The sequence below is a fragment of the Mirounga angustirostris genome, unplaced genomic scaffold (assembly GCF_029215605.1).
Source record: "Mirounga angustirostris isolate CCGP_5_RB_7025 unplaced genomic scaffold, mMirAng1.0.hap1 SCAF_1, whole genome shotgun sequence".
NCBI lineage: Eukaryota > Metazoa > Chordata > Mammalia > Carnivora > Phocidae > Mirounga > Mirounga angustirostris.
Genome location: NW_026991709.1, coordinates 46349350 through 46372636, shown reverse-complemented (window position 1 = coordinate 46372636; position 23287 = coordinate 46349350). Strand labels below are relative to the sequence as shown.

Below are 23287 nucleotides of genomic sequence, written 5' to 3'. Positions count from 1 at the left end.
AGACCTGGTTCTTTGAAAAGATAAAATTAATAAATCTTTAGCTAGACTCATCAAGGAAAAAAAAGACAGGGCTCAAACAAAATCAGAAATGAGACAGTAGACAAAGTGATAATGCAGAAAGACAAAAGTATTTCTTTGTATTTTATGAATATTATGAACAATTACATGACAAATTGGACAATGTAGAAAAAAATGGACAAATTCCTAGAAACATACAACCTCCCAAGACTGAATCATAAAGAAATAGAAAATCTGAATATATTGCTTACTGGTAAGAAGATTGAATCAAATTTAATTTAAAAAAATCATATAAATGAAAGTCCAGGACCAGAAAACTTCATTGGTGAATTCTACCAAACTTCAAAGAAGAATTAATACCAGTCCTTCTCCAATTCTTCCAAAAAATAGAAGAAGAGGGGACATTTCCAAAGTCATTTCATGATGCCAACAGTACCCTGATAGCAAAACCGTATAAGGATACCACAAGAAAATAAAATTACAGGCCAGTCTCCCTGATGCACATAGATATAAACATTCTCAACAAACGATTAGCAAATCAAATTCCATATATTAAAAGAATCAGGCACCATGACCAAGTGGAATTTATTCTAGGGATGTAAGAATGGTTCAACATCTGCAAATCAGTCAACATGATACATCACATGAACAAAATGAAAGACAAAAATCCTATGATCATCTCAGTAGATGCAGAAAAAACATTTCACAAAATTCAATATTCATTTATGGTGAAAACTCTCAACAAAGTGGGTAGAAAGGGAATATACCTCAACATAATAAAGGCCATATATGACAAACCAACAGCTAACATATTCGTTGGTGAGAAGATGAAAGCTTACTTGTATGGAACCACAAAAGTCTTTGAATAGCCAAAGCAATCTTGAGAAAGAAGAACAAAGCTGGAGGCATCATGCTCTCTAATTACAAACTCTATTACAAAGCTATAGCAATCAAAATAGTCTAGTATTGCCATATAAACAGACATGTAAGTCAATGAAACAGAATAGAAAGCCCAGAAATAAACCCATTCATATGTGGTCAATTATTTATAATAAAGCCAAGAATATGGAATGGAGGGGAGGGGAAGGATAGTATCTTCAGTAAATAGTGTTGGCAAAAGAGGACAGCAACATGCAAAGAAATGAAACTGGACCACTATCTTACACTATATAAAAAACTCAGATGGATTAAAGACCTGAATGTAAGACCAGAAAACATAAAACTTCTAGAAGAAAACATAGGCTGTAAGCTCTTTGACATCCATTTTGGTGATGATTTTTTTGGATTGACACCAAAAGCAAAGGTAACAAAACCAAAGATAAACAAGTAGGACAACATTAAATTAAAAAAGCTTTGTTACAGCAAAGGAAACCATCAACAAAATGAAAAGGCAACCTACTGAAGGGGAGAAAATATTTGCAAATTATATATCTGATAAGTGGTTAATATCCAAAATATATAGAGAACTCATACAACTCAATAGAAAAAAAAATCTTATTAAAACAAATGGGCAGAAGTTCTGAATAAACATTTTTTTTTCTCAAAAAGATATGCCAGTAGCCAACAGGAACATGAAAAGATGCTTAACATCTTTATGATTATGAGGGAAATACAAACCTACAATGAGATATTACCTCATTCCTGTCAGAATGGCTAAAATCAAAAAGACAAGAAATAAGTGTTCTGAAGATGTGAAGAAAAACTCACATGCAGTTGGTGGGATTGTGAATTGGTGCAGCCAGTATGGAATACAATACAGAGGTTCCTCAAAATTTGAAAATAGAACTACTATATGTCCCAGCCTTTCCAGTACTAGGTGTTTATCTGAAGAAAATGAAAACAGTAACTTGAAAAGTTATATACATCCCTGTGTTTATTGCAGCATTATTTACAGTAGCCACGATATAGAAACAATTACTACACGTCCAACAACAAATGAATGGATAAAGAAGATATGGTGTATATACACGGTGAAATATTAGCCGTAAAGAATGAAATCTTTCCATTTGCAACAACATGCGTGGACCTTGAGGGCATTATACTAAGTGAAATAAGTCAGAGAAAACAAATACCATATGATTACACTTTTATGTGGAATCTTAAAAAAATAGTATAATAGATCCAGAGACTAGATTATTGATTGTCAGAGGTGGAAATGAGTAGTGGGCAAAATAGGTGAAAGGAGTCAAAAGATATAAACCTCCAGTTATGAAATAAGTCATTGGGATGTAATGCACAGTATGGTAACTATAGTTAATAATGCTGTATTGCATATTTGAAAGTTGCTAAATCTTAAAAGTTCTCATCTCCCCTCCCCCACCAAATTCTGTAACTATATATATGGTGATGGACTATGTAGGTTAACTAGACTTCCTGTGATCATTTAATAATACATTCAAATAGCAGATTAAAGTCATCTTATTGTATTCACTTTGACTTGGAAAGATGTTTTTAGTTTTTATTAGGTCCTAAATCATAATCATTTCTGAATTTATAATTTCCAGCTTTATACAAATTTAACATCCCTATGTCCTATATTTTATATAAGTTATAGATAAAATTATTTGGTATGAGAGAATCAAGGCAACCTCTGTCTAGGTTGCCACTGACCCACTGATAGATACCCATTGCGTGTATTTCTTTAAAAATTACAAATGCAATGACCTGATCATTTCACTCACATTTTTTCGTATTATCAACTCGGTTTTTTAGAGACCCCTGTAAAGTGCAGAAATTATATATTCTGTATCTACCACATTTTCTTAGCCTGCCAGAGCAGGAAAGGTAGGTTAATTAGTTTTGACCTATTAATGAAGCCATGCTAACTCCTAATAGAAACTATTAGCTGCCCATGTCCTCACGATATTCCCTTTTCTGGAGTCTGCTGGCACTGATGTGTATTTCTCTTTCCTTTGGTGTATGCTATATCTATGTCCTCTGTTTTGAATCTAAAGCATTTGGTAGGTTTGCAGTTCTCCAGTTCCACTACTAGTCTTGCGATTTCCTCACTGGCTCACCTCACATTGCATTTCTCTTAGCCACAGGAGAAGAGATTCCTCCTAATGGAATTATATGTTCTTGTTTAGAGAACAAGATATTCTATTAAAATTTATTCAAATATGGGAGGTTTCAGTTCCCTCCTACTGGTGTTGATAGCACAGTTTCATTCTGGGGAACATTCACAACAGAGACAAGGGAGATCAAATAAGAAATGTGGGCTTTCTCTGTCTCTTACCTCTTAACTCTAAACTGTGGGCTTCCAAAGTAGGCCTGTAGCTTGTCAAAATTCACCGTCAGGAAAATGAAGAGACAACCTGGGAGAACGTGTTTTCAAATCACGTATCTGACAACGGACTTTTAGCCAGAATACGAAAGGACACTGAAAAGGCAATAGTAAGAAAATAGCCTGGTAAAAAGTAAACAAAAGATCTGAAAAGGCAGCTCACCAAAGAAATATATGAATGGCAAATAAGCGTATGAAATGATAATCAGCATTATTCATCATTAGGGAAAAACAGATTAAAACCATGTGTGTTATCACTGCACATTTATTAGAGATGCTTAAAGAAAATATTGGTGATACCAGGTATGGGAAGAATGTAGAGTAAACTTGAACTCTAGTACTGTGCTGGTGGGAATGCCAAGTGGTTCAGCAAGTTTGGAAAGCAGTGTGGTAGTTTCTGATAAAGTTAAACATAGAGTTGGGACACAAACCTGGCAATCTTGCTCCCTAAGTACTTACTCAACAGAAATGAAAAGTCACATCCATACAAAAATCTGTATGGGGATGTTTACAGTAGCTTTATTTGTAATTACCAACAACTGAACAATGGCTCTCAGCTGTGGTATAACCATACAATGGAATTCTACACAGCAGTAGAAAAGAATCAGCTGTTGATACATGCAACAGCATGGATCGATCTCAGATGTACCCATGCCAGTGAATGAGCCAGGTTAAAAAGGCAGACTATTTTCATTCTTTCAAAGGCAAATCTGTAAGGACAGAGAACAGATAGTCGCCAATGGTTGGGCAAGGAGGGAGGGATTGATTACAGAAGCATGGGAGAGGGCTTTTGGATGATAGAACTGTTCTGTAACTTGTCATCATAGTTCCACATGACCATCTGTCTGTCAACTCACAGAACCATATACTAAAAAGAATGAATTTTACTGGATGTAAATGAAAGCTGAAATTTAAAAAACATGTGGTAACTTATTATCCAAGTGCATTTTATTTTTAATAAACAGACATTTTATTTTTCCTAGCATATGGTGAGTCTCAACCAAAAATATCATTAATAATAGCTGGACCAAACTTTCAGGCTGACTGACCCTCTGAGCTCTCTTTCCAGCCTTTTCCCTCAAAAAGTTTTTTCTCCTCAAGAGTTTACCAGTAGAGAGCTAATTGTAGCCCTTAGGATTATAATCACCTTTCTGAGCAAGAATGTCTCAGAAACTTCACTGTTTTTTTTTTCCCATAGGTTAATATAACACAAACCCAGTAGCCAGAACCTTTCTGTGATTTTTTTTTTTTCAAATGCCCTTGAACCCTAGCCCCAATTTAATGTTTGGGGAGGGCTCAGCAATGATGAAATACATACAAATTAAATATGTCTGGAATGACCACATTTTCCTGGTGCTTCATGGAATTGTGAGGTTTCAGAAACCACCAGTCCAGATCAGATTTTCCTTGTTTGTCGATGAATATGGTTGTGGGATGGAATCATAGAATCACAGAATGTTCGAGCTGGAAGACTCTTAGAGTTCATCTAGTCCAATTCTTTATTTTACGGAATCAAAAGCTTCATTGCCTGTTGGCCATTCTCTGGTAACTTCAGACATTCTCTGATCTTACATTCCTTGGGTTCCATCCAGACCCAGGTCTGAGATATACACTGTGCTCCTAGAGAAATGCATTCCACTTGGATAAAACAAAGCAAAAGCCCAGCCACCTATTCTATGAGCAGACAGGAGTATAAATATGTAGTTCTGAGGGTGCATCAGCAATCAGCTATGCTGTGGTTCATTAAAATGAGGTTTATTTAAGGAGCCTTGGGTTTTTCTCTAAGGTTACGCATTTGGGTTCCTTTTAGGTTTCTGTCAATCCAGTAGTAAAGACTCTTGATATATTGTATATATGTATGTATGTATGTATTGAAATTTAACTGAAGTTCAAGCTGAATATCGTGGATGTGGGGAAGTCTGATTTTTTTTAAACACCTATCTTTAAGCCTACTTTACTTTGTTTATCCTTAGAAAATTTCCATGAAGGGAAATTCAAGGGTCTCTCAGAAAAAAAAAAAAAAAAAGGAAAACGTGCAGTTAGGTTTTCTGCTGGTCTTGGCTTCTCAAGAATAGTTTGTGGCAAAACTACAGAACTGCCAAGGTTTGGAGTTCTTGCCACTGAAGATGAATAGGTGATATTTGAGAAGGTAGTCTCAGTACAAGGAAAACAAGGCCACTCAGCTCACTTGTTTATTTCCCTTCCTCTCAACGAGTTTACTAGAAGTTTCCGGGTCCTTAGTGTTTTTGCCCTTTTGACTAATTTCTTGCAATGACATCTCCTAAACTTGCATTGTTACTTTTAATTTTCACCTCTCAGCCAAATGTAGCAAGGTAGTCTTGTTTATACTACCCTTCTTTTCTTTTTTAGGGCACAACTAAGTCATTATCCCTGGTGAATGAATTTCTCCTTGAATTGGACTGGCTGAAGCTCTGGTGTATAGACCTCTAGATGCTAAGGAAAAACAACAACAACAACAACAACAAAAAGAAAACACATGATATTGTGTCTGTCTCTTTAAAATCTCATCAGTTCTTGCTCCAAGGTAAATGGAAGTGCTGAACTGTTAAAGTGATTTAGGTTCATTCTTTTTAGTGTTTTCTTTGTTTTGCTTCTTATTTTGAGAGTGTGGATAACTTCTTGTTTGACTAGAAAAACTCTCAGTAGAACATGTTGGGGGCCTGGGCCAGGCTTGCTGGGAGAGCATACTGGGATGCTCTTATTCGCTGTTAGTGAAATTGGCTTGCCATATTTCTCCTCTGAGCTCCCTTTTGGAATTCTTTCCTGACATACTTCTCTAACTCCTCCCCTCCAGCTCTGGTTGGTCAGGTCTCCTGGAATGTGAATGTCCTGCAGGTAGCCCTTGGGTAGAGATTCTGCCATTCTGTCACCTACATCCTGTCAAGGTTCCATCTGACTCCCCGTGATCCTGTTCCTTAGACATGGTCTCATTTTCTCAGTTCTTTCAAGGTTTGTGGTCTCATCTGATAAGTAAATATGAGGTAGGAAACACTGGTAGATTTTAACAGTAGCCATCTAGAGAGAGTAGAGCTGCTACTGGTCTCTGACTTAAAGGACAGTCACAGGGCAAAGTAGGGAAAGCTGGGGAGGTCATCCCACATGGTGGGAGGCTCCCTTGCCCAACTTAGTCCTATGCCTGCTGGTAGCTTTTTTCCAGAGCAGTAAAACTTGGATCATGCTCTTGGGCTGTGTGTGGCTTTGTGTGTTCATTCAGGCCTCTAATGTCTGCATGGGCATCCCATTATCCTGGGCCCCACAAGGCAAAACAGTTTTGAGGCTCTTCTGGTTAATGTTGCTTATGAATCAGCTTCTCAAATCACACAACAGGACAAACTCCATTCCAGAGCACAAGCTTTTGTAATACTTATTTAATTCCCAAAACCACTTGGAATATAGGTAGACTTGGCCCTAGGAAATTAAAGTTGAACAAGAAGTAGTTTATTAAACATTAAAGTTAAGAAGTTAAAGTGACAGTTTATTAGCATGTTCATCTCCCTATCTATCTTTTCACAAAGAAAGAAGCAACATTTATATTGCAGCAGTGCTTGCTTGGATCCAAGGAACTCCATCTAATGGAAATCCCATGCTTTAGGCTGAGCTGGAGGGAGCATCTTGAGTGGCTCAGACCCAGGCCTTCGAGGCAAGGGATGGACACTGTGGTACTTGGGTTTGTGGTGGAATATCTGGAAAAAGCATTGGTTACATATTTGTTACCCTGGCTAATGAGTCCCAGTCAGCGGAGACTAAGCTGAACACCACACAGGCAGCAGACCATCAGCTTGCTTCTCGTGGATGCAAAGATGTCAGTGGAATCAGGTCTTGTCTTTTCATGTAACCTGGCAGCTGATTTCCCCCTTAATTAGTTACAACACCATTAACACAAAACAAAGGATTTTGTTATTTTTTTTTAAACAAATGGTGCCAGACATCTAGAATTTATTTTCTAAGTGTGTCATTATGCATGTATATATATATATATATTTTAAACAAGTTTGAAGGTCAGAACAGAGATTTTCTAGTGGAGATTATTTGCTGCCCATGCTCTCAGGATCTCTTAAGAGAAAAATGTGATGACAGAATAATCTGTTCCATCTCCCCTAGGTCTTGCCCTTATATGTAATAACTAACAATTAATTTGGTATTTTGAAGTTTACAAAGGATTTGGATATGTAGAATCTTAAGTGAAGGTCCTCACTAGGATTAGAGGAGAGAAAGAGACTCATAGGGTAAAATTTCAAAATATTACTGCTTGAAGGGCTTTGGGAGTCTTTTAGTGTAATAGTTCTTAAATTGTATACAGTAGAATACTGGTTCTGAGAAATTATATTTGAGAGTAGGTTTCCAAGGTTAAATGTTTTGGCAAACATGGAACTCTGTTTCTCCTCCTGGAAAATCACAATGCATGTTAACATGTTATTGTCCCTGAGGAGTCCTAAAATGGAAGAAAACAATTAACTTTGTTTTAATGTAGAATTTCCCACTTTTATTTGATTATGTAATATCTTAATATCTCTTGCCTCTTTTTTTTTTTTCTTAAAACACAGAAACTGAAGTTACACAGCTAATTGGTGGCAAACCTTGATCTCAAGATTCTCAGGCTGTAGATCATTACATATCTTGCTAAGATTTGTGACTTACTCCCTCCCTGATTCACAACTGAGGCCTTGTGGAGTTGTGATTGGACCATGCATCTGTGAGCTGTGCTAAGATTTTGCTTTGCCAAGTCTTTCTTAGGCATTTGCCCTCAAGGAGCTTTACCTTCAAGAGGGGACGTTAATGTATTCATGTAAACAAATAATAGTAATTTTTTTTTCTTTCTAATTTTTTTATTTAAATATAATTAGCCAACATATAGTACATCACTAGTTTCAGATGTAGAGTTCAGTAATTCATCAGTTGCATATAACACCCAGTGCTCACCACATCATGTACCCTCCTTAATTCCCATCACCCAGTTACCCCATCCCCCCGCACCTCCCCTCCAGCCATCCTCAGTTTCTTTCCTATAGTTAATAAATCCTCAGTTTCTCTCATGGTTTGTCTCCCTCTCTGATTTCTTCCCATTCTGTTTTCCCCTCCCTTCCTCTATGATCCTCTACACTGTTTCTTATATTCCTCATATGAGTGAATCCATATGAAAACTGTTTTTCTCTGACTGACTTAATTTTGTTCAGCATAATACCCTCCAGTTCCATCCATGTCAATATAAATGGTAAGATTTCATCCTTTATGATGGCTGAGTAAAATTCCATTTTATATATATATATATACACACACACATATATATATATACATACCACATCATCTTTATCCATTCATGTGTCGATGGACATCTCAGCTCTTTCCATGGTTTGGCTATTGTGGACATTGCTGCTATAAACATTGGGGTGCAGGTGCCCCTTTGAGTCACTATATTTGTATCTTTGGGTTAAATACCTAGTAGTGCAATTGCTTGGTCGTAGGGTAGCTCTATTTTTAACTTCTTGAAGGACCTCCATACTCTTTTCCAGAGTGGCTGGACAAGCTTGCATTCCCACCAATAGTGTAGGAGGGATCCGCTTTCTCCTCATCCTTGCCAACATTTGTTGTTTCCTGACTTGTTAATTTTAGCCATTCTGATTGGTGTGAGGTAGTGTCTTATAGTGGTTTTCATTTATCTTTCCCTGATGCCAAGTGATGTTGAGCATTTTTTCATGTGTCTGATGGACATTTGTATGTCTTGTCATCTTTATAATGGAGATAAGTACCATCCATAGTGGGAGTGGATCTTCATGTTGAGGTGTTTTGAGCTACTCTGATAAAGTAAATTCTATCTGATAAGAATTTCTATAGAACTCTAATTTTGTTCTATTCTTCAGGCCCTTAATCAAAGTCAAAGTCATAGGTGGTGCTTAAAACGTAGATGTGGTGTTGGAGATGAAAAAGCAACTCTCCTGTATCATAAATGACACAAACTTATAAAGTGAGGTGTATATTTAGGTTAGTCTTAAGTCTTTTGTTTTTGGACAGAAGTAACACACTAACTTAGGGGAAACTATGGATTTGAAAGATACTAAGAATTACTTAGCCAGCCAGCAACTTCTGAGTAACATGCAGTAGGAAAGAAAGGCCTTTAAATTTTTATTTTTATTTATTTATTTTTTTAGCAAAAGGATAGCTCTTACTGCAGTCATTAGGCCCTGACATCTCAGTTACCTTCTTTTAAACTCATCCCTGCAACTAAGGTACCAACAGTAGTTGGGATTAAACATTATAATCAAGTACATCATGAAGAATTGACACAAGAGGATTCATCTTAACTTCTTTCATTGGGGCTCTATGGAGTATATCAGTTATGCAAAATTCTGGATGGGGTATGCAGATGGTAACCAGTGCCCCCAAGAGTCATGCATTGTGAATTCATATGTTGTGAACTCATAGACCATGAGGTTAAATAGAATTCTAGAGTAATAAATGGCATGGACTTGCTCTGAGAATCAGTAGTGGGACAGCTTTGAGGCAGACATATTTGGTGTTGAACCATAGCTCAAACACTAGCTATGTGATCTATGAAATGGGGAAAATAGCACTCAATACACAATGAGATCATGCAAGTGAATCCCTTAGCACCTGGCACAGTATAAAAGTACCAATAAATGTAAATTATTATTGTAACCTTATGTCTTATCCCTCCATTAAAAAAATAGTTTGTGCCTCAGCAATGTGAAATGACTTGTCCAAAGTCCTAGAGTCTCATGGCTAGTCAGTAATAGAATTAATTTAGGGCTGATCTTACCAGAACCCTGGGATTTTAATATTGTGTTTTTCAAAGTCTATTGTCCATAGAGTTAAACCTACAGTTGATTGCATTGTGACTCAGCCCAGATCCTCTGAAATTCCTTTTACTGTTTATGTCTATGAGCTTCCCTCTTCTGTGTGTTGGGTTTTCTTCTAATATTCCTCACTTGAAACTCTCTTCACAGACCTGTACCTCTGAAACAAATAATACATTATATGTTTAAAAAAAAAAAAAAGGAAGAAGATAGCAGGAAGGGAAAAATGAAGGGGGGAAATTGGAGGGAGAGACAAACCATGAGAGACTATGGACTCTGAGAAACAAACTGAGGGTTCTAGAGGGGAAGGGGTGGGGGGATGGGTTAGCCTGGTGTTGGGTATTAAAGAGGGCACGTATTGAATGGAGCACAGGGTGTTATACGCAAACAATGAATCATGGAACACTACATCAAAAACTAATGATGTAATGTATGGTCATTAACATAACATAAAAAAAAACCCCAAAACTCTCTTCTGGAGTCCTATCTATGCAGACAGCCAGCAGTGCCTTGGATTTATGTTCCCTGTCCCCTCCATTCCCCTGAATCCTTGGCCATGATGAGTGAATTCTAGGTAAGCACTTCTTTAATCAGATGGTTCACTTCAGGATTTACCTCTGGTTTAGAGTTGGTTGAGAGAGATTTGCGGACCACAACAAAGCTGGGGAACTGAGACAAGATGCCATTATCCTGGAGGTCTCAGGCACAGGCCCAGGAGTGCCTGGCCACGTGGACTTTGCCTGAGGGCCCTGGGACTACAAGTGACACTTAGCACTTAAGGGACTCCCAGCCCAGTGCAATAGGCTTTTCTTTGATTCTTTCCCAGTGTTTATCCAATTGTAAACTCTGTACTCTTATTTGAACAATTGTTATACTTATTCTCAGCAAACCAAAATGAAAAGTTCCTGAGTAATCCATTTGTATAAAAAAAAAAAATCACTGTTGAAATGTATAATTATTATTTTGGTGAAAATATGAAGAATAAAACAATTCTGTTTCTGACAGCCCCTTGTTCATCTTTTCTCTCATTTTGAGCTTATAATTTTGGCTTTAAATCCCAGATCAGTGTTCCCTGCCAAAATGTACAGTCTCTGTGCTTGAATAGCTCACAATAGTGTTTTCAGTATAAAGGAGAATTCCCCTGGTCCATCCAAGGGATTATAAAACCTCTGTGTGTATCTTGCTACCGAGGTTGAGATCCTTAAAAGCCAGTTTTGGTTTGCTGTGACTTATCTGAGGTTTTTCACTGCATCCAACTCCACCCTTATTTTGTACATATTCTCAGAAGTGAATGTTTTAGGAGAGTGCACATGCCATGAACACTATTTGGTAAAAGGCAAAAGATTTATATGATCTGAAGAGAAACCAGAGTATCATGAACACTACTTGGATGGGCTTGTCTTGCAGCCCCTGGGCATCCTGAGATCCTCAGAGAAGACTGTTTTTGAATTGCATGAGTAGATTTTATTGAATTAGGTTTTGATTTCTTGATGAAGAACCTCATCTGTATTGTATTTGCCATAAGCAATGCAACTGATACCCTTTGGACACATTCACAGACTGTAGTCTGTGTGATACTGGCTTTTAGGTAAGTCAGAATTGAAATACCATATTTCTCCACTGAGCCGTACTTGGCTCCAAGCTCTTGGCACAGAGCTTGATTAATCAATTAGAGAGAGAGGTGATGGTCAGAGGACTACAGTCACTTGTGGACCATTGTGGGCAACCTGAAGCCATAAGCCAAATGCAGCCATTTCATCCTTGTTTGCAATTTCTCATCTGAATATATGGAAATTCATGTTTCATCCAGTGGTCCAAAGCCACATATGCATGCTTCAACTATTCTGTTCAGCCTCATGTCATCAGAATACTCATTGAAAGAAGAATCAATAGAGGAAGTTTCTATTCTTACAAGTAGGTCTACATTTGGGACATTCTATATGGGATGGGCTTCAGAGGGGCCTGCCCTGTTCTGACTTCCTCTCCTTCTCTATAGGTTTATCATGGATCCTGGAAAGAAAGCCAGCTGTCATTAAGCCTTTCCTCATCCTCAGCAACACCACAGGATCTTCAATAGCATAGACCACTGCTCTCTCTGCTTAGTCAAATGTTGAAGGAGGCAGAGAGTAAAGACAGAATGGTGCACTTGGAGACAGGGAGCCTGATATCTGGTTGGAGTTCTTATGTGATCTTCTGGCACTGGAGTTTCCCTTAAGTGAAATGAGGGTGCTGACCACCATCATGCAGGAGGCAGGATAGACAGTGGAGAAAGATAGGTCCACTTGGGTTCATACTCTTTTTCCCCATTTGCTGCTCTTTGACCTTGTGCCACTTTCCCAGAATCTCTGAGGTGAGGCAAGTAACACTTACCTTGTAAAGATAATAGGATTAGAGGTAGCATACACAGAGCATCAAATTTTTCATAGTGGTGGCTAATATTATTACTTACCTACTGTATTTGTGTTAGAAACTGTGTGCATCCCAAGTATCATCATATTCTCATTCCTTTGAGTGCCTATCTTTTGAATTACTGATGTTTCTCTTACATTAGTATCTCCTGTTATCTTTAGAGAGAAAAGTGTATGCAAATGTGGATCTGAATGCAGTTTTTTGACTCTTTATTTGGAATTTGGTTCAGCCAATATTTTTTTAGCTTGAGTTATGTTTATTGAATCTATTTTGTGCCAGGCAATGTGCCGTGGGTTGGGAATACAAGGATGACTGGGTGCCTCTGTCTGCCAAGTGCCATTAATTCTAGTGGGAGGGGAGACAGAGACTGAAAGAGAACATTTCAATGCAGTTTAATCAGTGCTATGTACAGGGTGTGGCAGACACTGTTAGCTGCCTCCCCAGTAACAATTCCCTCTTCAGAATTGACAGAACTCTGATTTTGTTCAAACTGACAGCGTGTCCAGCTAAATTCCAGGCCCCTAGGGTCCTTTTATGCTAGCTGTGGCTGTGTGATGGAGACCTGATGAGGAAGACACACCAGAGGTTTGATGGGGATTCCGATGGAGTTGCTGTCCTGATAAAAGGGGATTATCACAGGGGATACTGCCCTTCTTCCTTTTTCCTGCTTTGAACATGAACATAATGCCCAGTGAGATTCAGCAGCCATTTTTTTTTGAAAAATAAAATTATATACCTTTAAGGTATACAACATGATGTTTTGATATACATATATGTGTAGTGATTACTATAGTCAAATAATTAATATATTTATCTCCTCACATAGTTACCATAGCTTTTTGTTGTTAGAACACCGGAAATCTACTCTTATAGCAAATTTCTAGTATGCAGTGCAATATTATTAACTGTAATCATCATGTTGGATATTAGAACTGTAGGCCTGTTCATCCTACATAACTGCAATTTTGTCCCTCGGACCAACATCTTTCCATTTTGCACCCTCTCCCCAAAGCCCCTAGTAACCACCATTCTACTCTCTGCTTCTATGTGGATCCCACAAATAGATGAGGTCATGCGGTAGTGTTCTTTCTGTGTCTGGCTTACTTCACTTAACATAATGTCCTCCAAGTTCATCTATATTGTTGCAAATGGCAGAATTTTCTTCCTTGTTAAGGCTGAATAATATTCTAGTTGTGTGTGTGTGTAACACATTTTTTTTTTTATCTATGCACTCATCCATCAGTGGTCGTTTTGTGACCATGAAAGAGACAGCATGAGGGAAATGGTAAGAGAATTCCAGTGATTACTAGTCCTGATGTCACTGAGCTCCTGAACTGATTCTAACTATCCCCTAGATCCAAAATTTTGTTATGTGAGAAAAATACATCTCTGTTTGAGCTGCTATAAGGCAGGTTTTCTGCTACTTGCAACCAGAGACATTCCTAAATAAAGCAGCTCCTATGATTATGAAGAAAGGAGATGATATTTCTTGTAGAATACTAAGTAGCTAAGAGGAAGCAATGTGGCTCCAGGCAGAAAATAGGCCCTGTATTGCATGGGAAGAGTGCTTGGCAAAATGCCTCTTTGTCAATGAGGACATTCTCATCTATCACAGACACTTCAGAACATCACTCAGGCTACAATCAAAAGAGATAAAAAACTTGGATGGACCTGCCTCCTGGGAGATTCCAGTCCAATCTGAGATATGTTCCCCTAGAGTCTTCCATGAACTAAAGGCAGTCTGTAACTAAGGGCCAAACTCGTCATGATGTCATGTGATTGACCCCATTTGCTCAGGGACCTAGGTTGGGAACTCATAGTTCCCTCTGACTTAGATCACACCAGAGCCATCCACAGTCCACATTTCAGGTTAAACCCTTGCCATGTTTTCCAGAAGCAGGGCCTTAGAAACCCCGACTGTGGCCAGAATCATAGAACTGCATCTGCCAAGACTAACAGACTGGTAGACAGTCTTTTTTTCTGCCCTTGCAACTCCCAAAGAGATACCTGCTTTTTCCAGTAATTCACTTTTCTCTGTTTTGCCCTTTTCTTTCTCAGGCACAAGTTGAAAGTCTTACAGATGGCTCTGGGGAAAATAATTACTTGTTCCCAAACATGCTGTTGGAGACTCTTTCCTGCTCCTTCTCTTCCTCTTGCATAGTTCTTAGCTGGCCTTGGCCCTATCTTTAGCAGATAGCTATGCTACTGCCTCAGTCTATAAGTCCCATACCTTCCATTAGTCCTTCTGGCAGCCTGGGCTGCTGGCATTTACATTTTTCTTCTAATTGGTTTGGCAAATAGGAGACTTAGCCTCTCTATTTGGAAGTCTGGATTTAATTTCTCAGCTAAAGGTAGCATTCAGCATTGTGCCTAGGAATTCACAGACCTCAGAGAACATTTCCACTTCTTTTTCTCATGCCTACCTATAATCTCTAAGGTGTGGCTCATGGTGCAAAATAAGCTACTGGAGTGAACTGGTTTGAACTGGAACCCTATTTGTGGGGCAGTGAGGCAGCACAAGTTGGTCACCCATACAGCATGAATTGGTATTAGGGGCTAGAGGAGAACCTTTGGGAGAATTCTTCAAAATGTTGTCTGTGATCCAAAATAAGGACAAGCACACTTTGAGTTCCCAGGTTTAGTTTTGATAAGTTGGAGACAGATGAAAAGATCGGGGACTTCACAGTAATTGCTTAGGTAAAACTAATAGAGATGTCAAAACTGGAAATAATCATTAAGATAAAAAGCAAGTGATATCGGACATTCAGAAGAGACTAGGTATGGGTTAAAACATGGTCTTGTCTTTTGGTTTCTGAAGGTCTTGTCTTTGGGTTTCTGTTTACACTGAATCAGTGGAAACCACCCCTGAGTAAGAGTTATTTCTGCTTTTTGCCCTAAATTTGTTTTATGTATCCTTCTGAGTTTTCATTTCTTCACTGGTAATATGGAGAGAGATCTATATCTATCTATATCTATATCATCTATATCTATATTCAACGCTGATTTGGGAGCATTGGCTTGAGTGATAGGAGACAGTTGAGACACTACCCCAAATATATATATACACATATATGGTGTGTGTGTGTATAATATTCATTCTTCTAAGGGTTGTTTTGAAGCTCAAATGAATTGATATCTTTGAAAAAACTTCATAATTTCACAAGTTATTTTATTATTTATTTATTTTTAAAAAGATTTTATTTATTTGACAGAGATAGCAAAAAAGGGGGAGTGGCAGAGGGAGAAGCAGGCTTCCTGCTGAGCAGGGAGCCTGATGTGGGGCTCCATCCCAGGACCTGGGGACCACGACCTGAGCCGAAGGCAGACGCCTAACGACTGAGCTACCCAGCTGCCCCATAATTTCACAAGTTATTTTTCTCTTCCTCCCTCCACCCTTCTTCTTTCCTTCCTTCCTTTGAATCTCTACCCAGAAACCAAATAAGAAAAGTCAGTCATGATAGAGCAGGGTGGGGGGGAGAGTGTGTCCAAGTTGGTGACATAGGAAGATCATAAACTTGCCTTCTCCCATCAACACACCAGATCTATAGCTACATATGGATGATTTTTTTAAATGTGAAAACTAGATAAATTACTCTTTACAACAAAGGATAAAGGGTGTACGTTGAGATGGGTAGGAGAGGCAGACACATGGTCTTGCACCACCTTCCCTCTCCCCAGCATGGCAATACAATAGGGAGGGATCTCACCAGATAGGCATTTCTCCAAAAGGAGTGAGGGTTGGTGCCTCACATTGGGCACCCTGGTCCCTCGGATCTGCACTGGAAAGATGAGCTCCCAAAACATCTGGCTCAGAAAGCCTGTGGGCAAGGCTGATGTCGGGGTGGGGGGGATAGGGTAAAGTACTAGAGGAAACTGAGATTCTCCTCTTAGAGGACTTGCATGTGGTCTTGCTCACCCCAAACTCAGTGAAAAATAGAGTTTGAAAAACATCTAGAGTATATGTAAGGGAGACTCTTTTGCTGATTTGGGAGCATTGGCTGGAGTGATGGGAGACAGCTGAGACACTCCCTCAAAACGGAGGTGCTGGCAGACACCACTGTTGCACTTTCCACATAGTCTGTTAGCACAAGTGGGTGACTTCAGATGTGGCAGCCTCTCACTGCCTTGCTGACAAGGCAGGAATGAACATTGTGTCACTTGCTGAGACCACAGAGCATGGGCTGTTGCAGCAGTCCCTGTTCCCTGGCTGGGGTGGGTGAACGTGAATGGTCACAGGGTTCTTCCATTCCCTAGCTAAAATCTGTGAACATAGGTGGTTGTGACACTTACCTGCTCAGTGGCTGGGGGCTGGTAAGCATGAGTAGTCACAGCATTCTCCCATTCCTAGCCTAAAGCCAGCATGTGCAAACAAACTCTCTTGCTGCATTGGTAAAGCCCATAGGAACACATAGTGAAGACATTTTCCTGTTTTTTCTGAAGCTGGAGAGCATGCCTCACCCACTATACTCTCCAGCTGCCTAAAGCCAGCAGTTGTGCAAAATCTACACAGGGGACATCCCTTGATGGCCTGGTCGTACTGGCCAAGAGGGCTGGTGTTCCAGAGCTGCACAGGACTGTAACAATCAGAAAAATAGTTCTTGGCAAGCTACCATCCCCAGGGCTCTGCACAGACAGTGGACTGAAACACACCACCAGTCTTCTTGTGGAAAAGGCCTATTTATTTAGCCTGGAGCTACAGTCTGAGGGACAGGCTTCAGGTTTCCCACACATCTGGAGGCTAAGGAGGCACTCTCAGAGAATGTAAGCAGGGAGACACTATCCATGTTCACTCCTTTGGCCTCACTACAGCTTGACAAGACTTCCCAGAAAGGAACGGAGACACTCATCCAGAGCCCTGATTTTTATAACTGTTACCCAGGGGATACCTCCAGATCCTCTGGTCTGGAAGCCAACAGGGATTACAATTGTGGCCCCACAAAAATGTATATATTTCCACTCTAAAAGCTGCTGCTTGACAGTCTAGTTTCCAGTCAGCCTGAAACTAGGTGCTGAGATTCCTCCTCTTGGATTACTGACAGGTCTTGGCACACCCTCAAAAACAGGCATGTATCAAGAGTAAGTCAGGTGGTTTAGGCAATCACAAAAGTCTAAGAGTTAGGGCAAGGTTAAATTCAGTAATTCCACAGGGCCACTGCTTGAAGACTGTGAGAGAAGTAGCTGTTTCACCGAATACATAGAAATAAACCCAGAGAGTCAAGCAAAATGAGGAAATAGAGAAAGATATTCCAGACAAAAGAGCAAGACAAAACCTCAGAAAAACACCTTAATGATATGGAAATAACTAACCTACCTGGTAAAGAATTCAAAATAATGGTCCTAAATCTCACTGAACTAGGGACAAGAATGGATGAACACAGAACAGCAGAGTCACAGAGCTAAAGAACAAAAAAAACCTAAAAATACATTAAAAATATTCAGTAGCAGGGTAGATGAAGTTGAGTTATGGATCAGTAAACTGGGAGATAAAAGCAATGGAACTCACCCAGACAGAACAGGAAAGAAAAAAAGAATTTAAAAAAAAGATAGTTTAAAAGAAGTCTGGGACAATATTAAACAGACTAACATTCACAATATAGGGGTCCCAGAAAAAGAAAGAGAGAAAGGGGCAGAAAACTTATTTGACCAAATAATGGCTGAAAACTTCCTTAAGGTAGGGAAGGAAATATAAATCTGGCCTAGGAAGCTCAGAGACTGACAAATAAAATGAACACAAATAGAAACACACCAAGATACATACATTAAAATGTCAAAAGTAATAGAGTCTTAAAAGCAGCAAGAAAAAAAATTGTTACATAGAAGGGAAACCCCACAAGGCTACCAGCAGATTTCTCAGCAGAAGCCAAAAGGGAGTGATATGACATATTCAAAGAGCTGAAGGGAAAAAAAAAAAACTTCTAACCAAGAGTAATCTACCCTGCAAGTTCATTATTCATATTTGAAGGGGAGATAAAGAATTTTCCAGACAAGCAAAAGTTAAAGGAGTTCATCACTACTAAACAGGTCTTATAAGAAATATTACAGGAATTTCTTTAAGCTGAAAATAAATGGTATTAGTTAATAACAAGAAAACATATGACAGTAAAAATCTCACAGGAAAAGGTAAATGTTCAGTAAAGGTAGTGTATTAATTGCATAATGCTGCTAAGAAGGTTAAAAGACAAAAGTAGTAAAATTGAAACTATAATAATTAGTTAAGAGATACATAAAAATATGTAAAATGTAACATATAAACATAGTGGGGTAAAGTAAACATGTAGAGTTTTGGAAAATATTCAAATTTAAGTTGCTATCAAGTTAGAATAGACTGTTATATATATTGGAACCTCACAGTAACCAGAAAGCAAAAACTTACAGTAAATACACAAAAAGATAAAGGAATCTAAACATAACACTAAAGAAAGTCATCAAAACACAAGGGAAAATAAAGAGATAAAAAGACAGAGGAACTACAAAATCAGCCAGAAAACAAAGTGGCAGTAAGTACATACCTATCAATAATTATTTTAAGTATAAATAGCCTAATTCTCCAATAAAAAGACACAGAGTGACAGAATAGACAAGAAGAAAAAAAATAAGACACATCTATATACTGCCTTACAAAAGACTCACTTCAGGAGTAAGGACACAGACTGAAATGTAAAGACACACATAAATTAAAATTTAAAGAAAGCTGGTGTAGCGATACTCATATCAGACTTTAAAACAAAGACTATAATAAAAGACAAAGGGGGCATTACATAATGAATCCAGAAAGATGATGTAACATTTACAAATATATATGTACCCAACATAGTACCAAAATAAATAAAGCAAATATCAACAGATTGAAAAGGAGAAATTAACAGCAATACAGTAATAGTAGGGGATTTTAACACCCCACTTACATCAATGAATGTATCAGACAGGAAATCAATAAGTAACACTGACATTAAGTGACACATAAGACCAGATGGACTTAATAGATATATACAGAAAATTCCATTCAAAAGCAACTGAATACAAATTCATCTCAAGTGTATGTGAAACGTTCTCTAGGATAGATCACATGCTAGTGATCTAACAAGTCTCAATAACTTCAAGTAGATCAGAATCATATCAAACATCTTTTCCAACCACAATGGTATAAACTAGAAATCAACTACAAGAAGAAAATTAAAACTACAAATACATAGAGATTAAACATATTACTGAAAACTACTAGGTCATAGAATAAATCAAAGGAGAAATAAAAAAAAAAATACCTAGAGACAAATGAAAACAGAAATACAGCATACCAAAATCTAGGGGATGCAGCAAAACTGGTTCTAAGAGGAAAGTTCACAGCAATACAGGTCTACCTCAAAAAAACAAGAGAAATCTCAACAATTTAACTTTACACCTAAGGGAACTAGGAAAAGAACAAATAAAGCCCAAATTTGGTAGAAGGGAGGGAATAATAAAGATCAGAGTAGAAATAAATGTAATAGAGACTAAAAAGACAATAGAAAAGAAACCATTGAAATAGACAATGGAAATAGACAATAAAAATGAAACTTAGAGTTCTTTAAAAAGATAAAACTGATAAACCTTTAGCTAGACAAACCAAGAAAAAAGAGGGCTCAAATAGAATCATAAATGAAAAAGATGTTAACAACTGATAGAACAGGATTATGAAAAATTATAAGACTACTATGAATAATTACATGCCAACAAACTGGACAATGTTGAAGAAATGGATAAATTCATAGAAATCAAATACTTCCAACAAACAAGGTCCAGGATCAGATGGCTTCACTGGTGGATTCTACCAAACATTCAAAGAAGGTTTAATAACTCTCTTTCTCAAACTCTTTCAGAAAATTGGAGAGGAAAGAAAGCCTCCAAACTTATTTTATGAGGCTAGCATAACCCTGATATCAAAACCACACAAGGATACCACAAACACAAAAAAGGAAATTACAGGGCAATATCTCATATGAACATAGATGAAAAAATTCTGAACGAAGTCTTTGAAAACCAAATTCAACAACACATTAAAAAGATCATCATACACCATGATCAAGTGGGATTTATTCCAGGGATGCAAGGATGGTCAACATCCACATATCAATCAACATGATACACCACATTAACAAAATGAAAAATAAAAATCATATCATCTCAATAGATGCAGGAAAAGAATTTCACAGTTTATAAAAAGTCTCAACAGAGTTGGGTATCAACTACTGATGGATGTTTATGTTGTTTCCATATCTGAGCTATTGTAAATAATGCCGTAATGAACATAGGGGTCCTCAACATAATAAAAGCCATATATGACAAGTCACAGCAAATACAGTGTGGTTCAGTGGTGAAAAGCTCAAAGCTTTTCTGGTAAGATCAGGAATAAGACAAGGATTTCCATTATCCCAACTTTTATTCCACATAGTATTAGAAGTCCTTGCCAGAACAATTAGGCAAGAAAAAGAAATAGAAGTCATCCAAATTGGAATGGAAGAAGTGAAACTGTCACTATTTGCAGATGACATGATGCTATCTATATGTAGAAAACCCTAAAGCCTCCACCAAAAAACTTTTAGAACTAATAAGTGAATTCATTAAAGTTGCAGGAAACAATGTACAAAAGTCTGTTCATTTCTATACACTAATAACAAACCATTAGAAAAAAATTAAGAAAACCATTACATTTACAATTGCATCAAAAATAAGTAAAATACTCAGAAGTACATTTAACTAAGCAGGTGAAAGACCTATCCTTTGAAAACTATAAGATACTGATGAAAGAAATTGAAGAAAACACAAATAAATGGAAAGATACTTTGTGCTCATGAATTGAATTCATTATTATTGTTAAGATGTTCATACTACCAAAGCAATCTATAGATTCAATGCAATGCCTATCAAAATTCCAATGACATGTTTCACAGAACTAGAACAAATAATTCTAAAATTTGTATGGAACTACACAAGAACCTGAATAGCCAAAACAATCTTGGGAAAGAACAAAGCTGGAGATATCACACTACCAGATTTCAAACTATACTACAAAGGTATGGTAATCAAAATAGTGTGGGTATTGATGTAAAAACAGACATGTAAATTAATAGAATAGTATTGTAAGCCCAGAAATAAACCCACACGTATATGGTCAATTAATTTTTGACAAAGGAAGCATGAATATATAATGAGGAAAGGACAGTCCCTTCAATAAATGGTGTTGGGAAACTGGACAGCAACATGCAAAAGATTGAAACTGGACAACTTTCTTATACCATATACAAAAATAAACTCAAAATGGGTAACAACTTGAATGTAAGACCTGAGACCATAGAACTCCTAGAAGAAAACATAGGCAATAAGTTTCTTTGTGTCAATCTTAGAGATTTTTTTTTTTTTATCTGACTCTAAAGGCAAGGGAAACAAAAGCAAAAATAAGCAGTTAGGACTACATCAAACTAAAAAGTTTCTGCACAGTGAAAGAAGCCATCAACAAAACGAAAAGACAACCTACTGAATGGGAGAAGATATTTGCAAATCATGTATTCAATAGGGATAATATCTAAAATATATAAAGAACTCATACAACTCAAAACCAAAACTAAAGTTGATCCAATTAAAATATGGCCATAGGATCTGAACAGACACTTTTCCAGAGGAGACTAATGAGTGCCTGTCTGAAGAAAGGAAGACACTGTGAAAAAGATACATGGACCCCTATGTTCATTACAACATTGTTTACAATAGCTCAGATATGGAAACAACATAAACATCCATCAATAGATGAATGGATAAAGACACACACACACACATAGACACACAATGGAATATTACTCAGCCATCAAAATTCATGAAATCTAGCCATTTTCCACATAATGGATGGAGCTCGGGGATATTATCCTAAGTGAAAGAAGTAAGAGAAATACAAATACCAAGTGATTTAACTTATATGTGGAATATAAAAAACAAAACAAAACTTAGATTCATAGGTTCAGAGAGCAGATTGTGGTTGCCAGAAATAAGGGGGTTAGGTGTAGCAAACTGGGTGAAGGGGATTAAGAAGTACAAGCTTCCAGTTATAAATGAATCATGGGGATATAAGGTATAGCATGGGGAATATAGTTAATAATATATTAATTTTCTATATTGACAAATGGTACTTACTGTAGTGACCATTTCACAATGTATACATTATATACAATGTTTCAAAATGTCAAATCACTATGTTGTATACCTGAAACTAAATAATATTGTATGTCAATCACACCTCAATAAATTTAAAATAATTTAAGTCAGTCATAAAACGAGCAGAAAGGCAAAACTCAGTGAGACACAAGTCAATATCTCCTTCCTAGCATTACTAGCTCTCAGTGTGGAGAAGGGGGCAGAGCTGCTTAAAACTATTAGACTGTGATGCATTTTTGCTTACCTTTGCCTTTACCGATTTTTAGGGAGGTAACTCTCGGCTTTCAAAATCCACAGGATAGACTATGAATTTCCGCCCTCTCTGTCTTTCCTTTGAATGGAGACTAGAATCCAGAGTCAAGACCTGAGACAACTGGGCACCACAGAATGGGCAGGTACATCCTCTGGAAAACTGAGGCTATGTATAACTAGAACTTGATTTTAGGGTTTCAGAAGATAAGGGTATATGGTCATCAATATCCACTTCCAGATACACAGAGATACATGCAATCCCATGCCTTTAAAGTTGCGCATTGCCTAAAAGTGACTAGAGGTGGCCAAT

The 23287-nt window shown here is 37.7% G+C and overlaps 1 protein-coding gene across 5 annotated transcripts in view; it reads left to right on the top strand.

Moving 5' to 3' along the window:
• The window catches only part of DCBLD2 (discoidin, CUB and LCCL domain containing 2), an 803840-nt gene that overhangs the window by 131108 nt on the left and 649445 nt on the right, over window positions 1-23287 (top strand). For 4 of the 5 annotated variants that reach the window (XM_064586291.1, XM_064586683.1, XM_064587435.1 and 1 more), the window contains one exon: window positions 5672-5846. The exons of the other annotated variant lie outside the window; for it this stretch is intronic. The gene's annotated coding sequence lies outside the window, so the exon portion shown is untranslated. The remainder of the gene's footprint in view (window positions 1-5671; window positions 5847-23287) is intronic. 5 annotated transcript variants of the gene reach the window in all.